The 15076-nt window shown below is 44.3% G+C and overlaps 1 protein-coding gene across 1 annotated transcript in view; it reads left to right on the top strand.

Moving 5' to 3' along the window:
* ACOX3 (acyl-CoA oxidase 3, pristanoyl) overlaps positions 1-15076 on the top strand; it is a 1085216-nt gene that overhangs the window by 136427 nt on the left and 933713 nt on the right. The window lies entirely within an intron of this gene.

Here is a 15076-nt window from a genome sequence, read left to right as displayed (position 1 = left end):
AATCTCTTAAATTGCATTTTCCAAGCAACATAAAAAAAAAAAACTTTAAGTTGATAAAATAAATTATTGATTGCTGAAAACAAAACAGTATACCATACTGTATTGTCATGACTTTTCTGAAATAAAGGTCTAATTGGGAAAAGGTGGACCACTTTCATTATGCAACCTGTTAAGTGAACATTATAGCCATCCATGTTTAGTGCAGATCCAAACAAATTTGTCTGAGCTGTGGTGTGTCAGAAGAAGGAGACCGAGTAAATGGTGACATTTCACAAATAGATTAATTTAAATAATAAAAAGGAAGGCCTATCTATCTCTAATAGTATGATGTTTGCCCTACCTAACGCAAAACTAACTAGGGTGCTCGTCGTCAGTGAGATTGTCAAAAGTAATATTCTGTCCAGCGTACAAAACTACCCTATTCCGTCCTTATCACTAATCAAAAAGGCTCAAAAGGAAAGGGTTCCAGGAGAATGACTCCCTTCTCCGGGACAGGGTTCGATGGCCTCAATAAATCTCTCTTGGGATGGCTTTTGGGGATCTTCTGAATACGTTCCTTTAGTTCTTCAAAGGGGCTCTTGTACCTTCTAGGCGTCCTCTTTTCTGCTATTGGTACAATTCCTTGTTTCATTGACCAAAAGACGTTGGACTTTCCATTGATCCAAGTCTAACAACGTCTGTGTTGTTTCCAAACTTCTGATATGCCCGGGGTCCTACCCTCGCCTGTTCGTTTAGCTTCACAAAGCAGTCCTTTGGTTATACGGGGACGATTGAACCCCTTTCCTTCTCTCCAACTTTCTTTTAACTTTAACCAAGTATAACTGTCTTCTTGGTGTTTATCCCTCTCTTTCCAGTTTTGCTTTTTTATACTGGGACAAGTGTGAGGGTGTAGAGGATGAACCAAGTACTCCATCTCCAACTACCCTGCCTCTATTACTTATAGAGTGGGAACCAAAGTATGTGACGTATGCGGAACAATTGAACCAGCAAAGAGCAGAGTGTGGACTCTGTGCAGTACCCATAGGAATACCAGTACCTAGGAGAATCTGGGAGGCAAGGTACCCATTGATAAAACCATACCTGCATGCAAGACAATATGATGGCCATTTGAATGAGATTCCTGAAGAAGCAGTGCAGATGAATGGCAAAGATGAATGGTGACGTCACAAAGAGCGAGATGACGCACACAGAAGAGATACAGAGACCAGAGAATGCAAATATTCTATAAGGCATCAAGAAGGTACCAAGGATAAGTGACATCTTGGGATCAAGGTGAAGAAGCTTATGCCACAGAAACAGATGAAGATATTAAGCTAGTTTAAACATGTACAGATGCAACAGAAACGCAAGCAGCAAAGTAATCTTGAAAGCTAGCCTCAAGCTTTATAGTAAATAGATTGTAGCAAGCGCCAATATATATATAGATGCATATGGACAAATAAAAGTTGGATGTTTCCACTACGCATTATAAAGCAGTGCTGAACATTAACAAGAAGACCTCACTTCAGTGTGTCGCAGTTAAAAGCAAATTAAATTACAAATGAAATCTCAGCAGAAGGAGTTGAATGAGCCAAGAAGCCAATGTCTTATCGAACAGGAATTGGCTGACATAGGATAAAAATTGTGTGAAAGAACAGAGACTCCTGTTCAGAAGCCTTGAGCAAAACAAAAGACGTCAGAGGACTATTAGAAAATAATATTAAATACACGAAAAAGCTTGATTACATGGTGTCCAGTCACGTTGAAGGAGGAAGTTGTACGATCGAGGACGGCACATCTATGCATGAGGGCAGGCTGTGCCTACACTCCTTAAAAATTCTCAGAGCACAGTACAAACTCAAGGCCAAACTTCAAAGCACTAATTGACACTGGACCATTGAGGTGATGATGGATTGATATATTAATTGGTGGGAAGCTAGGGATGAGCCCACTAGCACCTGGATGTTCAGTCTGCATGATGCTAGGCGTAGGTGGAAAAGTACTGACAGGAGTTAGAAGCCAACCAATTATAGAGGACCACGTAATTAAGGGTCCTATAGTTTGAGTAGCCAATGGAACGTCGTGTATTTAGTGACATTCATAGTGGCCATTTTGAGGGGAGGGCTTTGTTGCCCCACCTGATGTTAAATACCCTATCACTTTCTGTCACGGTTCTATACTGATATGGAACTTATACTTAGACATTCACTTAGAGCCTATCACTCCCTCCAATAGGTTTTTGTAGTTTGCCACGTAGGTAGTGACGCAGGTCAATATGCCACTGATGATGATTTTATATTATATAACCTCAGTTTCTACTAAAATGAGTTGAGTAAGAGTATCGAGCGAAAGCTGATGATCGTTGTACTCCCTCTTTTAGACAATTGATATTAAAACAGACTCCCTTTTGCCAAATTACCTGAGTCGTCTTGATTATTGATGTATGATTAAAATGTGCATCCCATCCATCTCCAGGGTATTGTTACTCATCTTTAAGGGCTGTGGCTACCCAGTTCACTTGGTAGCAGTGAGAGGATGCTTCTTTAAAAAATCCATTGACCGTTGACATAAGTAAACTTTAGAGTCTCGGTAATATTGCACGACATTTACCATTCGGCTGCGAGGACGTGAAGCCCCTTGTAGATAGTGGTTAGTGTAATTGAAAAAAATGACGGGTCCCCTTAGTTTCCATAAGAATCCCCTCCCACGTCTACGAGAAGCGGAACGGAAAACAGTTTGAAGAGGCGGTAAATGGAGGCGTGCGATCCTGTGGGTCCGAAGAAGAAAATATGCGAATGGTTAGTAGAAACTGAGGATTGTGGCAAATTGATGCATACACAGTAAAATAAAGTAGAGTAACAGAGGGAAGCGGGATAAACGTAACGTAAGAGAAGAGTGTAAATATATATACATACATATATATGGGGAATGAGATATTGACTTGAGTGTGGCCGAGCAATATAATAAGTAATATAGTGCGAGAGGTCGTGATAAAGAGGATACACCCATACCTAAGTTTTAAAGAACGTTAGAAGAAATACAAATCCAGAGTCCCATAGTGGAACACGTAGAAAACGGATCTGATTAAAGGCGGATGTGAAGGGGTTAATTTACACTTCGTCTGAAGTATTTTAGAGGGCAACATGAGTCTTAAAGAAAAGATTGTAGGAGATTTATATGGGCGGCCAAGTTTGTCTGTTTGTTTTATTTGGTATTGGAAGAATGATGGCGTCATAGCTAAGGACAAATTTATGATAAATAAGAAAAGGGCAGACTTTGTCACTCTTGTTGACAATGATAGGATTATATTCTGCTTCTCCCTTGACTTTGGCAATGTGAGTTTATCCCAGCTTTTTTTCCAAGTAAAACAATCAGTTGAAACTATAAAATCAAAAACAAAATAAAATAAAAAAGAAAGAGTAAGGAAAAACACATCCTATGTTGTACAAAACACGGGCAACAAGTTTTACAACTTATGTACCTTTCATTAGCCTCCTTCTGTTGTTGGTTATATTTGCTGGATTTTATGTGCCCTGATTTTAATCTCTCTGGTCTTGGGCAATGCTTGTAGGTACTACTTGTTAATAATATTGCCTCATCGGGTTGTTGGGCTTTCCACAAACTCACATATTTAGAGTTATAGTCATTTGGTTTGGTTACATAAGGTTTTCGCTGTTATTCAATAGTTTGGTATTCAAAGTTACTTTCATTACTATGGGAATGCTGCTTTCGCTGCTTTTTAATGTTTCGGTATTCACAAGTACTTTGAGAGTTACTTTCACTCATATGTGGGTGCTGCTTATTCACTGAATGCCTGCTTTGACCAAACGAGTGGGTACGGAGCACTCTGGGTCACTAACACTTTGTGAACTCACCGTATAAGGCTTGCGCTTCCGATCCCCTCACCGCTTGCAGGACTTCTGCTTCTGTTGCCCCTCGTGACCCGGCAAACTGCTTCTGTTATCCCGCTGTCGCCCACGCCCCCTGCAACAGGAGCTTCCTTTGATCCTGAGGCCCTCTGATGCACGGCAGCCACCAGAGACAGCCTTAAGGCACTCTGGTGCATGCCAGCCACCTGCAACATACTCATGAGAAGGAAAGTTCCCCTCGCCTTCGCTTCCCACTGAGCAGCCTCTGCAGGATAGGTCACCAAAGGGCAAGCTTTCCTCGTGAACGCTCCCCCACTACACAGCCTCTGCACTTCAGAATTCGAGAGGCACAGACCCTCTCAGGACCGGCAGCGGATATATTTGCACACAGTGGTCCTAGCATCTTCTCTCTTCTCCAGCATCTGCCTGGGCTGCCTGCATGAACCACGCTGTTTCAGCTTCCTGCTTCCTCCGCCCTTCTCTATGGCCTGCACCTGAGGTGGCCTTTTAAGCCTCTCTGTCTCTCTCAGGTGTGGGTAATTTGAATTAACAATCTAACCACTCCTGCAGCTTTGTACGTCCTTAGTCCTCTTCCTCGTCCCGGTACCTAGGGAATCATGGGACTTGAAGTCCCTAATCGCAAAATTAGTTTTTTGGATTACTTTTAAACCCAAGTCTGTTTCTTATAATATTCTTTAGAGGACTCTCATAAGGATTAGTCATCTCACTTGATTGAAACGGGGAAGGCAGCTCTTTTAAGACGTTAAAATTCACAGCTTTCCTTTCTCTGTACCTTTGCATGTCTGTTTTTCAATGGAATGTTCTGTGTTTTGTGTGCAACTAGACCATTAGGTCTCTACCTTCGATTATAAACATTTACAGTAACTATGCAGACGTGTCCTTTAAATTTATATTATTTGATGTAGACTATTGGACTCTTTGAATAGGTAGGATTGACCCTGTTCACTATGATTGTTTTTGAAGGAGAGTAAACCAGGCAATTTGCAAGCGCCATGAAATGGCAAAGGAAAGATTAGTGTTTATTTATTTATTGAACCCTGGAAACTTTAATGTTAAAGTGTGGGATGATTCTACCCACTTGTTGCTCTGCCATGCAGCATAACTGTGTTCTGATGGTGCCGGAAACATCAAAATGGCCGCAAAATCCTTGTGGGCGCCGAAACCTCGGAAAACCGCGCTTTGCAAAGCATAAAAAGATGGCTGCCCAATCTGCCATGCATGTGGTCAGTGGTGGAACAGAGATCTCACTCCTGAAACATGTCACTGGGCTCCACAGCATGTGAAGATGGAGTATAGAAGGAAAAGCAGTGCTTTGCTGAAGGAAACCCCAAAATCTTGCTTTAAATCACTTTTTCTTTGTTGCTGAAACTGCAGAATGCCGGTACAAAGCACCCTCAAACATCCAGAATTCTTGCTGGGTGCTACCCTTCACTTAGTGCAAGAAACCATTGTGAACTTACAATGTCCTGAAAAGCTGAAAACATCAAGTGATTTCCACAGCAAAAGTGGCTGTGTGGATCTGTCAAAACCTGGGTGCAGTACCCTTGGCCGCCTGAATGACAGCTGTCAGGGTCCTGCAGGATTAAAACTTTAAACCTGTATGAACTAAAATCAAATGTTTGCAAGCTAAGAGGCCTGTACTGATGGTAACCTATGTTGTAATTGTTTTGATTCCTTGGTTTAAAATCTTGAAGTATTTAGCTGTGATTTGATCCCACAAGTTTGTTGTCTGCTAAGGGAAAATTCAACAGAATTAACATGTAAATTTAAGCCTGGCTAAAGCAACCAAACTGGAATAACAGCTTTCCTCACAGAGGCAAGGCCTCCCCCCTCCAGCTCCTTCCATCAGGAAATCGCACCTAAATGATAATTATAAGGTGTGGGAAGAATCTGGGCTGCACTGGGGAAGGAAACAATGAACAACTGCCAAGCAGGAAATGCTAAGTGTGAGGACCGTCGTAAATGGACTCTGCCAAGAACCAACAGGGAGGAGATGCTCCTGGACTGAAGGGAGACAAAAAGAGGCGGAGACAAACAACTATCTGGGGCTAAACATTCACAAAGAACATGTTGTTTAAATACATATAACTTGCCACTTAAAATTGTCAAAAACACAAAAGTAACGGAATTGTAAATCTAAATTTTGGCTTCATATTTCAAGACGAGCCAAGATCGTGCGACATATTGCATCAGGAAACGGCAGAAAAAGTGATTTTACACCAAATGTATTTCTGCTAGAGGTATGAAACTGTATACACTTATGCCCATGTTACACGCGCACACTTGTAGAAATTTGCTGATAAATGGGACATTGTGTTCCTGATGAAAAGGGTGAAATTCTGGGAAAGGGCAGACACACGATCCTACAGCTACAGGGTTTGGAGGAATAGCCGCTGTACAAAATATGTAATCTATATATGTGGTGGTTATAGAGGTTGCATATGTGTAAATATGTATTATGTCAAAAGTAGATTTTGTGTTCAAGAGGCTACGGGTGGACTCTAAGCCTCATAAACCCACACCATAAAGGTGACACCCTGTTTTTCTCCTCCTATCAAGATAGAGAGGAGATTCTGACCAATCCCTGTCAAAGGGGCGAGCTTAGGCTAAACCAGCACACACACCCCTTTAGCATCGCATAAATAGAGACAGCAGAGGGCAGAAAAAGACAGACAGATTCACCCACTATCCGAATGCTGGCGGAGCACCCTGTTGCAGTACTTTCCATCTTCCTTGCTACAGACTCAAGAAACCTGGCAAAGCAGAACCCATTGCATAGCTGAAACACTTTCAGCTATTCCTCAATTTCCAGAACCCGAACCAACCCCAAAAAACCTAAGGGGAACTAAAATACAGCCGGACTGCGCTGTACTACTTGCCTGCTGAAATAATTATCATCAGAACAAAAAAGGGCAGATCCAATCCAGTCCGGGGCCGTGCTGTGACCAGAGTGCTTTGCAGATCAGATCCAGTCCGGTGCCGTGCGGTGTATGTACCTTGCTTAGTCCAATCCCCATCTTAAATCCATCCTATCTTGTCTTCAGAACCTGCATTATTAGAAATATTTTTGAATTGCCTGAACTCTCTATCCTATCCCTCCTGTCTTCCTCCTTCGCTAATGTTGCTAAAACTATCTTTGCGCTGATCTTTTCTCATCTGAAGAAGGCGAGTCCTGGGCAGGCAGTCGCCCTGATCAAGTGGCTGGTTCTTTTGGGGATTTGTTTATTCATAGTCATCCTATTGTGTTAGAAATCCCATTTGTCACTTTAAAAGCGCATTCCCGTTTTTCCATTCTTGCACCTATCTCGAAAAAACGACCTCCAAACCGCATCCCAAATCTTTATAGTTATCCCATTATCGCAATTATCGCGCAGTGAAAAGTTTGCCGCAAATTTCATTTTAGGGAAATTCTTACACGTGTAAAACAGCTTATGATTGCTCCCGACCTTAATTTTAATATTTCAAATTATTTCTTGGTATTAAATCATTGCTAGTGTTTGTGTGCAACTATCCAAAGCGGCTCCCATAAGAATTATAACAATTTCAGCAATTTAAACCATATCAAGTGTTTTTGCCCAATCCATTTTCAAGATAACTTAAAAGCCATTCAGACAGCTTGACAGTCGATTCTGTTTTCTCTTGTGTTTGCTGGGGGAAAGTGGGATTGTATTTTGTTTGAATTCTGCCATTCCTGAATACCTGTTCTCTCCTCCTATCTCTTTACATTTTCTATTGGGGGGTTGAGGGGTGTGCAGGGGGAACCTTTAACCACAGTGCAATCTGATCTGAACACACACATACAAAAGTGTTATTTCTGTGCTGAAATGTTTTGCTTACTATTACTTTTTGTGTATTAAAGAGATTATTCTGTGCTACGTCACCCCATTGGTGATTATTGTGTACCCATTAAAACATAGTGTGATTAATTTGTAAATACATAAATAAATAATTTAACTTTGCAAACCAGCCTGATTCCTGGTTCAGTGTGACCAGGGGGTGGGGGGGGGGTTCCAGGAGAGGGGGTGATATGAGTGGTACATCATTCAGAATAAAAGAACTTTTAGACAAAAATAAATAAGGATTTCAGTTTTGCATTACACGCTAGGCATTGACTTGGGTGTGTACCGGATACTGACGGGGTACATACACCTTGTTGGGCTCCCATACTGTGCTACACTGTAAAAACACCCTTCAATAGAAATACTCAAAGGAGTTGTGCCTGTTTTGCAAAAATAAAATAATCCTGAGATAAGTCAGGAGGAAATTAATATTTCCGGAATGGCGACCCCAGTAAAAATTAATATGGCAAAGGAACACCCACTGCACAAATTGTTTGTCTGGGGTGAATGGGATGAGCAGGATGAGAATGTTTGGCTGCAGAAAATCAAACAACAAGCCACTGCCACAGAATTAGATATACGGCAGGACCAGAGTCCATTACACCAGGCACTTAGTGAACTGTATATGGCCCCAAGGGTAAAAGAAGAGCAATGTAAAATTGCCAAAATAGCGGCGTACCTGTACCTCCACATTGGAGAAATACAGGAAAAATATGCCGAAAACCTAGACCTGGCAAAAAGGCAAATACAATCCCTACAGAAGACCCAAACTGATCTGGACTCTGAAGAGCAAAGGCTACAAAAGAGCCAAGATGAAACCAGACAGTACCTGACAAAAGTAAAAGAAGATCTGGATCTCCTGCAGCAAGAGAGGGTAGAGCAAGACACCAAATTACTGACACTGCAAGAAGAGTGTCAAGAAAGGTTGGACTCTTTAAAACAGAGCCAACAAAAACTGGCGCAACAATTAACTTTTAGAGTTTGCGCAGAACAGGTGGTCGTCTTACAAGACCAGATAGACCAATTAAAAGAAGAAAATATTAAATTAATTCTTAAAGACCTTGAATCCCAAACAGAGTTCGATGAAGAGCGCCAGAACGCTGGTGCATTAAAAAAACAGAGGAACAACCTGGCTGCACAGAGGGGCTCTCTAATTCAGAAAAGGGACGCATTAGACCAGGAAGTCAGCCATTTAAAAACCAAGGTGGAAGAAAATCACCTGCCCTTCAGGGACTGGGTGAACTCAAAATTGAACTATGAAAAGCTGTTAGAGCACACCAGGAGGGTGGAAGATGCTCTGGCAAAGAATGACCAGGCCAGTAAGGGGACAGCTCAGGAGGTGAGCCTCCTGCAGCAAAAGTTGGCCCAATACTCCCAAATCAGACAGGAAGCACAGGGACAATGAGGCTCTCTGTGAGAAAAATGACAGGCTCCATAGACAAATAGCCATGCAGGAACAACTAATAGAGACCAGTAAGGCCTTAACAGAAGAACAAAAGGGTCAGATTCTTGCATGCCATCAGGGAGTAGGGGCTGAGAGAGATGACGTCAGATGGGACAGGGAAAACCCTGAGCATAACCTCAGGAACCTTGGCACCAGAGACTTTAATCTCTTAAATTTCATGGACTCTGCCACCCCCATGTCCACTGGCTCACATGAACCAAGGGCCAGAGGGATGCTAGACTTCAACCCAATGGGGAATATGGGGCTAATGGGTCAGCGCCTCCCAGAAATGGATGGGCGGGCATCTATGTACAGGTTCCCAAGTGCTAGGGCCATCTTCTCTGAACAGGGAGACTCCAGTGAGGGGAGAATCATGGAAATGGATCCTAAGAAATATAACTCATCAAGAGATCAGGCAGTGAAGTTTGGTGGGGAATTCCATGAGATTAAGCCCACTAAGAGCATACTAAAAACCTCTTCACAGCTAGGACAGTGGGGGGTACTCAACCAATCCGGGGGGCAAGGAAGAGTCAGAAGACTCTTGGGCGCGCCACAGGACCCAAGGAACTAGAACTCCACATTCTGCCAGCCATTCCCAAGCTTGCAGAATCCAGGAGTGTCTGGAAAACCAGACAGCCACCTCTGGTAGCAGTGCTTCTGAGTCAGAGCATGAGTGGACCAGGGTGACCCGAACTAAAAAGGCCAACAAAGTCAAGAGGGCTTTGCTCAAGGATTCCCTGAAACAAATAAAAGCTATTAGGAGCGTCATCACGCCCTATCACAAAAATGCCAAATATTCGGTTTGGGAGCACCTTGAATTATTTGAGCAGATGATGGAAACTTTCCATCTGAAGGACAGCCAAAGCTGTATTCAGTATGTAAAGTGGAAATTTTCTCCTGAGTGCTCCAGCTACTTTGCGGGGCTGGATGATCAGAACCATTCCAGATGGTCCACCTAGAGGGCGGCCATCCTGAAACATTTTTCCATTCATAGGAATCCTCAAGAGGCTCGCAAGGCAGCCTACAACTTACAATGTGGGGAAGACCAGGCCCCACAAGAATTTGTTCAGGAATTCAAACGCACCTTCGCGCAGACCACTAGAAGGGTGCACACTGACAGTAACAAATTTGTGAACACCTTCTTTCATGCACTCCCTACATATATTATGACCCAGCTAGTGAGGGACTTTCATGAGAAAAGATCACTAGACTGGGTCGTTGAACAAGCCATGCGCATCTATGAAGTACAGAAGCCGTTGGAAAATAAAAATAGCAGCAAAAGCCCCAAAAGAACCAACGCCCCTGCTGCTGCTAAGGTGGTGGAGGTGAAGGTTGCCCCCATTTTAGATTTGGAGATAGGGGTGCCTAAGAATCTTCCCGCACAGAATCCAACCAACCCCAAACCTAGAAGGCCCTCGGGCCAATCCCAAACAGGGAGCCAGGATGGTAACCCCCCAAATGGGACCCCTAACTCCCCTGACTACATCAGCCCACGCTACAAGGGAAATAGAACCATCCTGGGCTGTGTGTGGACTCCTCCAGCCCAAGGGGGGGGTCCAACCAGGCAGCAGGAAACCCAGGAAACATCCCTCCTCACTTTCACCAGGAGGGCAGTAATCCCCCAAATGCCGGACAAAACTTCTTTCCCAGGTACCCGCCAAACTTCAACCCCCAAAACAACTCTTCTTTCTTTCCCCACTTTCCTGAGCTCAGATAGCCCAATCCAGGAGAGAGGAGGCCAAGGGTGGAGGGGGTACCCAAACATTCCTATCCCGGAGTATCTTGGGAGAAGGGATAGTTACCCTTCCCGGGCCCAACCCAGGGTAGATCTGAAGACCCCGTACCATCCAGAGCGGGTGTCCCAACTAGAGCGCCAGGTCCAGAACATTACACAGGATCTGGGTCGCATGCTGAGGGCTCAACAGAACCCTCAGATAAGCATGGCGGCTCAGAACTCCTCGAGTCCGGGGTCTGGTGCTCCAGAACAATGACGGGGGAAGAACCCCGACAACCCACCGGTTCCCATGGAGGAGGCACAAGGGGAAGGGGGGTGTAAAGCCTTGGAGGAAGCTTTCTTCCCCACTTGTGAAAAGCCCCTGGAAACCCAGGAACCGGAACCAAAATCTCCTGCCCCCGAAAATCTGCAACCCAAGGAGCAGAGAGTGGGTAGGAGAAATAAAGAACCTAAAAAGACCCATTTTGAGGAGGAAGTGCAAATCTTCCAGTTTGAAGGAGAGGGGTCCTCAGAGGATTCTGGGAAAAGGAGAACTCTTCCCAAAGAAAATTGGGTCCCAAAAGATCCAAATCCAGACTGGGTAGATGTGGGGACCGAGTTAAAACCGCCCATCATCAGTACCCAGAATGACCAGCACGTAAATCCCCTGGTTCAAACCCATCCTGGTGACTGCCTCCAAAAAGGGGGGGCAGCCCAGAATCAGAACCAGGGGAACCCAAAACTTCACCCATATCTAGCTGTCACCTTTTTCTTACAGGTTCCCAAGATCCCAAACAGAATCTTGCCCAAATCACCTCTCTGTCAGTGTCCAAAGCAAGTAAATTAACCTACCAGTTGTCCAAAAAAGTGCATTATTTTTGCGCCCTTGAGGAAAAGGAGGGAAGATGTTATGCCCCGGTCCAAATACAGGGGCAATGTACAATTTTGGCACTGATGGACACTGGATCCCAAGCAACCCTTCTGTCAAAAAGGGCCTTTGATCAACTAAATTCGGGAAGGGGGAGAAATACCAAATTCCTCTCACACCTTCCTGGACAACTTCAGAACCGCGACGGGAAGGAAATTCCTGTCGAGGGCACTGCTGATTTGGACATTAAAATTGGGCGACACAAGGTGAAGCACCCGGTCATAATTGTGACTCCAGAGGGCACACCTTGTTTACTAGGGAATGACATCCTGCGTAGGTTGTCTCCCCTCATAGATTGTGTAAACAAGGTCCTCTGGGCCCAAACTAGCCGACCAATAAAATTGAAACAGAGTGTCAACCATGTTAGTTTAAATGGCACATGCCACATGGTTGAACAAAAACCTGACCAACTTGAATTTCACTTCAGAGTAATCAAATCCCAGACGTTACAGTAATTGCAGTAGGACAACAAACTGGTGATGGGGAGTCCTCTCTATTTCTGAAAATCAACCTTCCTTCCAGTCTAAGGTGGCATTCCATACACTGGAAGGAAACACTCTGAAATTCTATAAAAATTCACAATCAGAAAATCCCATTCCTATCGTCCAAAAAGATGAGAAATCAGCTCAAAGCTTTGCGGATATTCAGAAAATTGGAGAGCAGTTGTTCATTCCTATTCAGTTAAATGAGGGGAAGGAATCTGTTCTCGCCCGAGAATGGGTGAACAACGGTAAGAGCTTCATCAGCGAGGCCATGTTCCGCAAACTCCCAAAAGATCCAGCCATCCCACATTTAAACTGTTAGACAAATGGAAAATGGATTTGGAAACGCCCAATTCCAAACATCTCCTGCCAAGCAGGTGTATGCTCAAAATCTCCATAGGCAACAAGAGCATAGTCCATAATTGTTGGGTCGTGCGAGATGTCCCTGCTGCATTTTATTTAGGCAGTGACATTCTCAATCGCTTTGCCATTAATTTGGACCTAATAAACTTCAAAGCTTGGTCCCGATTAGCGGGTAATCCCATGGACTTTGATGACCCAAAGAAAGCATTTTGGTCAGCTCAACTGCTGCCATATGCAGTTGAAATTCAGATTGGAGAGGAAGTCACCATCCCAGAAAGGACCGACAATTCTCACTGGAAGTAAAAATTAAAAGAGGATAGAAACAGAAAAAACCTGACGCCTATGTCCATCTTAATGCTCATTTCCAACAGCAAGGGCTGGGGGTAAACCCAACACCACTAGTCAACATAGAATACAACACCATTCCAATAGAGGTGGATAACAGCGACCTAAAGAGTAGCACCCTGGGCGCAGGCACCATTATTGGAATGGCAGTTGATGACCGACATTTTTCCATAGATTTAGCTGGAGGAGGCCGCTGAGATAGCCAAACCGGAAGTCTTTCCAGGCTTCAGGCAGATGGTTGAAGAGAGAGTCAACCTAGCTGATGCCTGTGAGTCTTTGGAGCAAAAGCAAAAAGTTTTCTTTGATTTTCAAGATCTCTTTGCGATGGACTCATATGACTGTGGTCGCACCGACATCCACACAACAACAATTCCCACGGACCGTGGCATGACTCCAGTGTTTGTGAAGCAATATTGCTTGCCTCTCGCATCAATGGAGTCCCTTACTGAAATAGTTAAGAACCTTGAGTCCCGTGGGATAATTTGTCCAGTCCACAGCAGCTTCAATGATCCGGTGCTGGGGACTTTGAAACCTAACGGCCAGTGGAGACTCTGTGCTGACCTAAGGGAGCTCAACAAACGGGTCCATACTTCCCGATGGCCTCTTCCCTACATTGACCAAGGGCTGGCCCAGATCCAGGGGTCAAAGGTATTTACTGCTATTGACCTGACCAATTGGTACTAGAGTGTACCTGTCAGTAGGGAGGACCAATACAAACTGGCCTTTACCTTCGGGGGGCAGCAGTACACTTGGACCCGGACCCCCTTCGGATTCATCAACTCGGGCAATGAATTTAATATCTTTCTACACAAGGCCATGCCCGACCTGGATGAGAGGGGTAACTTGGCCTATGTAGATGATGTTCTAGTCAAAAGCTCAACTGTGGAGGAACACATAACGGAGATCCATTACGTCCTGTCACAGTTGAGGGCTGCCGGAGCAAAACTCTCCTTTCAAAAGGCACAGTGGTGCAGAACCCGTGTCAATTTCTTGGGGCATGAGATAACTCCTCAGGGTCTCTGTCCCCAGGAAAAGAAAGTGGAAGCACGCCAGAAAATAAAAGACCCCACAACTCTGCGGGAACTAAGGAGCCTCCTTGGACTAACTAATTACAGCAGAAAGTTCATTGAGGATTACACAGAGATCACAAGACCACTGATCCATCTTTTGAAGGGGGGGTCAAGTGGGAGTGGGGTCCAGAACAAGCCGAGGCAGTAAGACAACTCAAAAGAAGCCTCTCACACGCGCCTTGCCTAGCTTACCCTGTCAAAAACAAGGAGTTCTTCTTGGAGACAGGGTTCTCAAATACATTCTTGACAGCAGTATTATATCAAAAGCATGACAAGTTCAATAAAGTAATCTCCTATGCGAGTAAGACTTTATCCTCTGTGGAGGAAAAATTCAACGATTGTGAGAAGGCACTCCTGGCAACGGTGTGGGCATTGAAGAATTACCGCCCGTTTATCCAGGGGGAACACATCATAGTGGAGACTCCACACCAACCTTTGCAATATCTTCAAAGTGACAGAATCCGGGCCGGAAATTTTAGTAATTCCCGAATTACTTCCTGGATTCTGTCAATGCAAGGCTTTCCTGTGGAGGTCAGATATGGCCAAAACAAGAAGAGTTCCCTCGCGCAAGGTCTGGCTGACTTGCATGATTGTGCCAGAGAAAACTGTCTCGAGGACGAAAGTCTTAAAATAAAGGACAACATGGAGGCATACCTTAATTCCCCACACACACTCTATGAAGAAGACCAGTGTGAGGGAATGGCCACTGTTTATGTGGATGGGTGCACCTACCATGTTGACAACAACGGGGAAAAAGAACTTGTGGCCGGCGTAGGGAATGTATGGGTGAATGATGCCCCAGAACCCTCCGCTGGGTACAAAATCGGTCCCCGAAGTAGTCAAGTGGCAGAGTTGATGGCTGTGCATCAAGCCATTCTCACTGCTGTCCAACACCAACTCCACGAACTGGTCATAATCACTGATTCAGATTATGTACGGAATGGGTTCGTGGAGCACCTGTAAATTGGAAAACCAGAGGCATGCTATGTGCTAATAACAAACCATTGAAACACAGAAAATTT

This window comes from Ambystoma mexicanum, chromosome 6q (genome assembly GCF_040938575.1).
Source record: "Ambystoma mexicanum isolate Mex_15411 chromosome 6q, UKY_AmexF1_1, whole genome shotgun sequence".
Classification (NCBI taxonomy): Eukaryota; Metazoa; Chordata; class Amphibia; order Caudata; family Ambystomatidae; genus Ambystoma; species Ambystoma mexicanum.
This window is presented reverse-complemented; position numbering and strand designations above follow the sequence as displayed.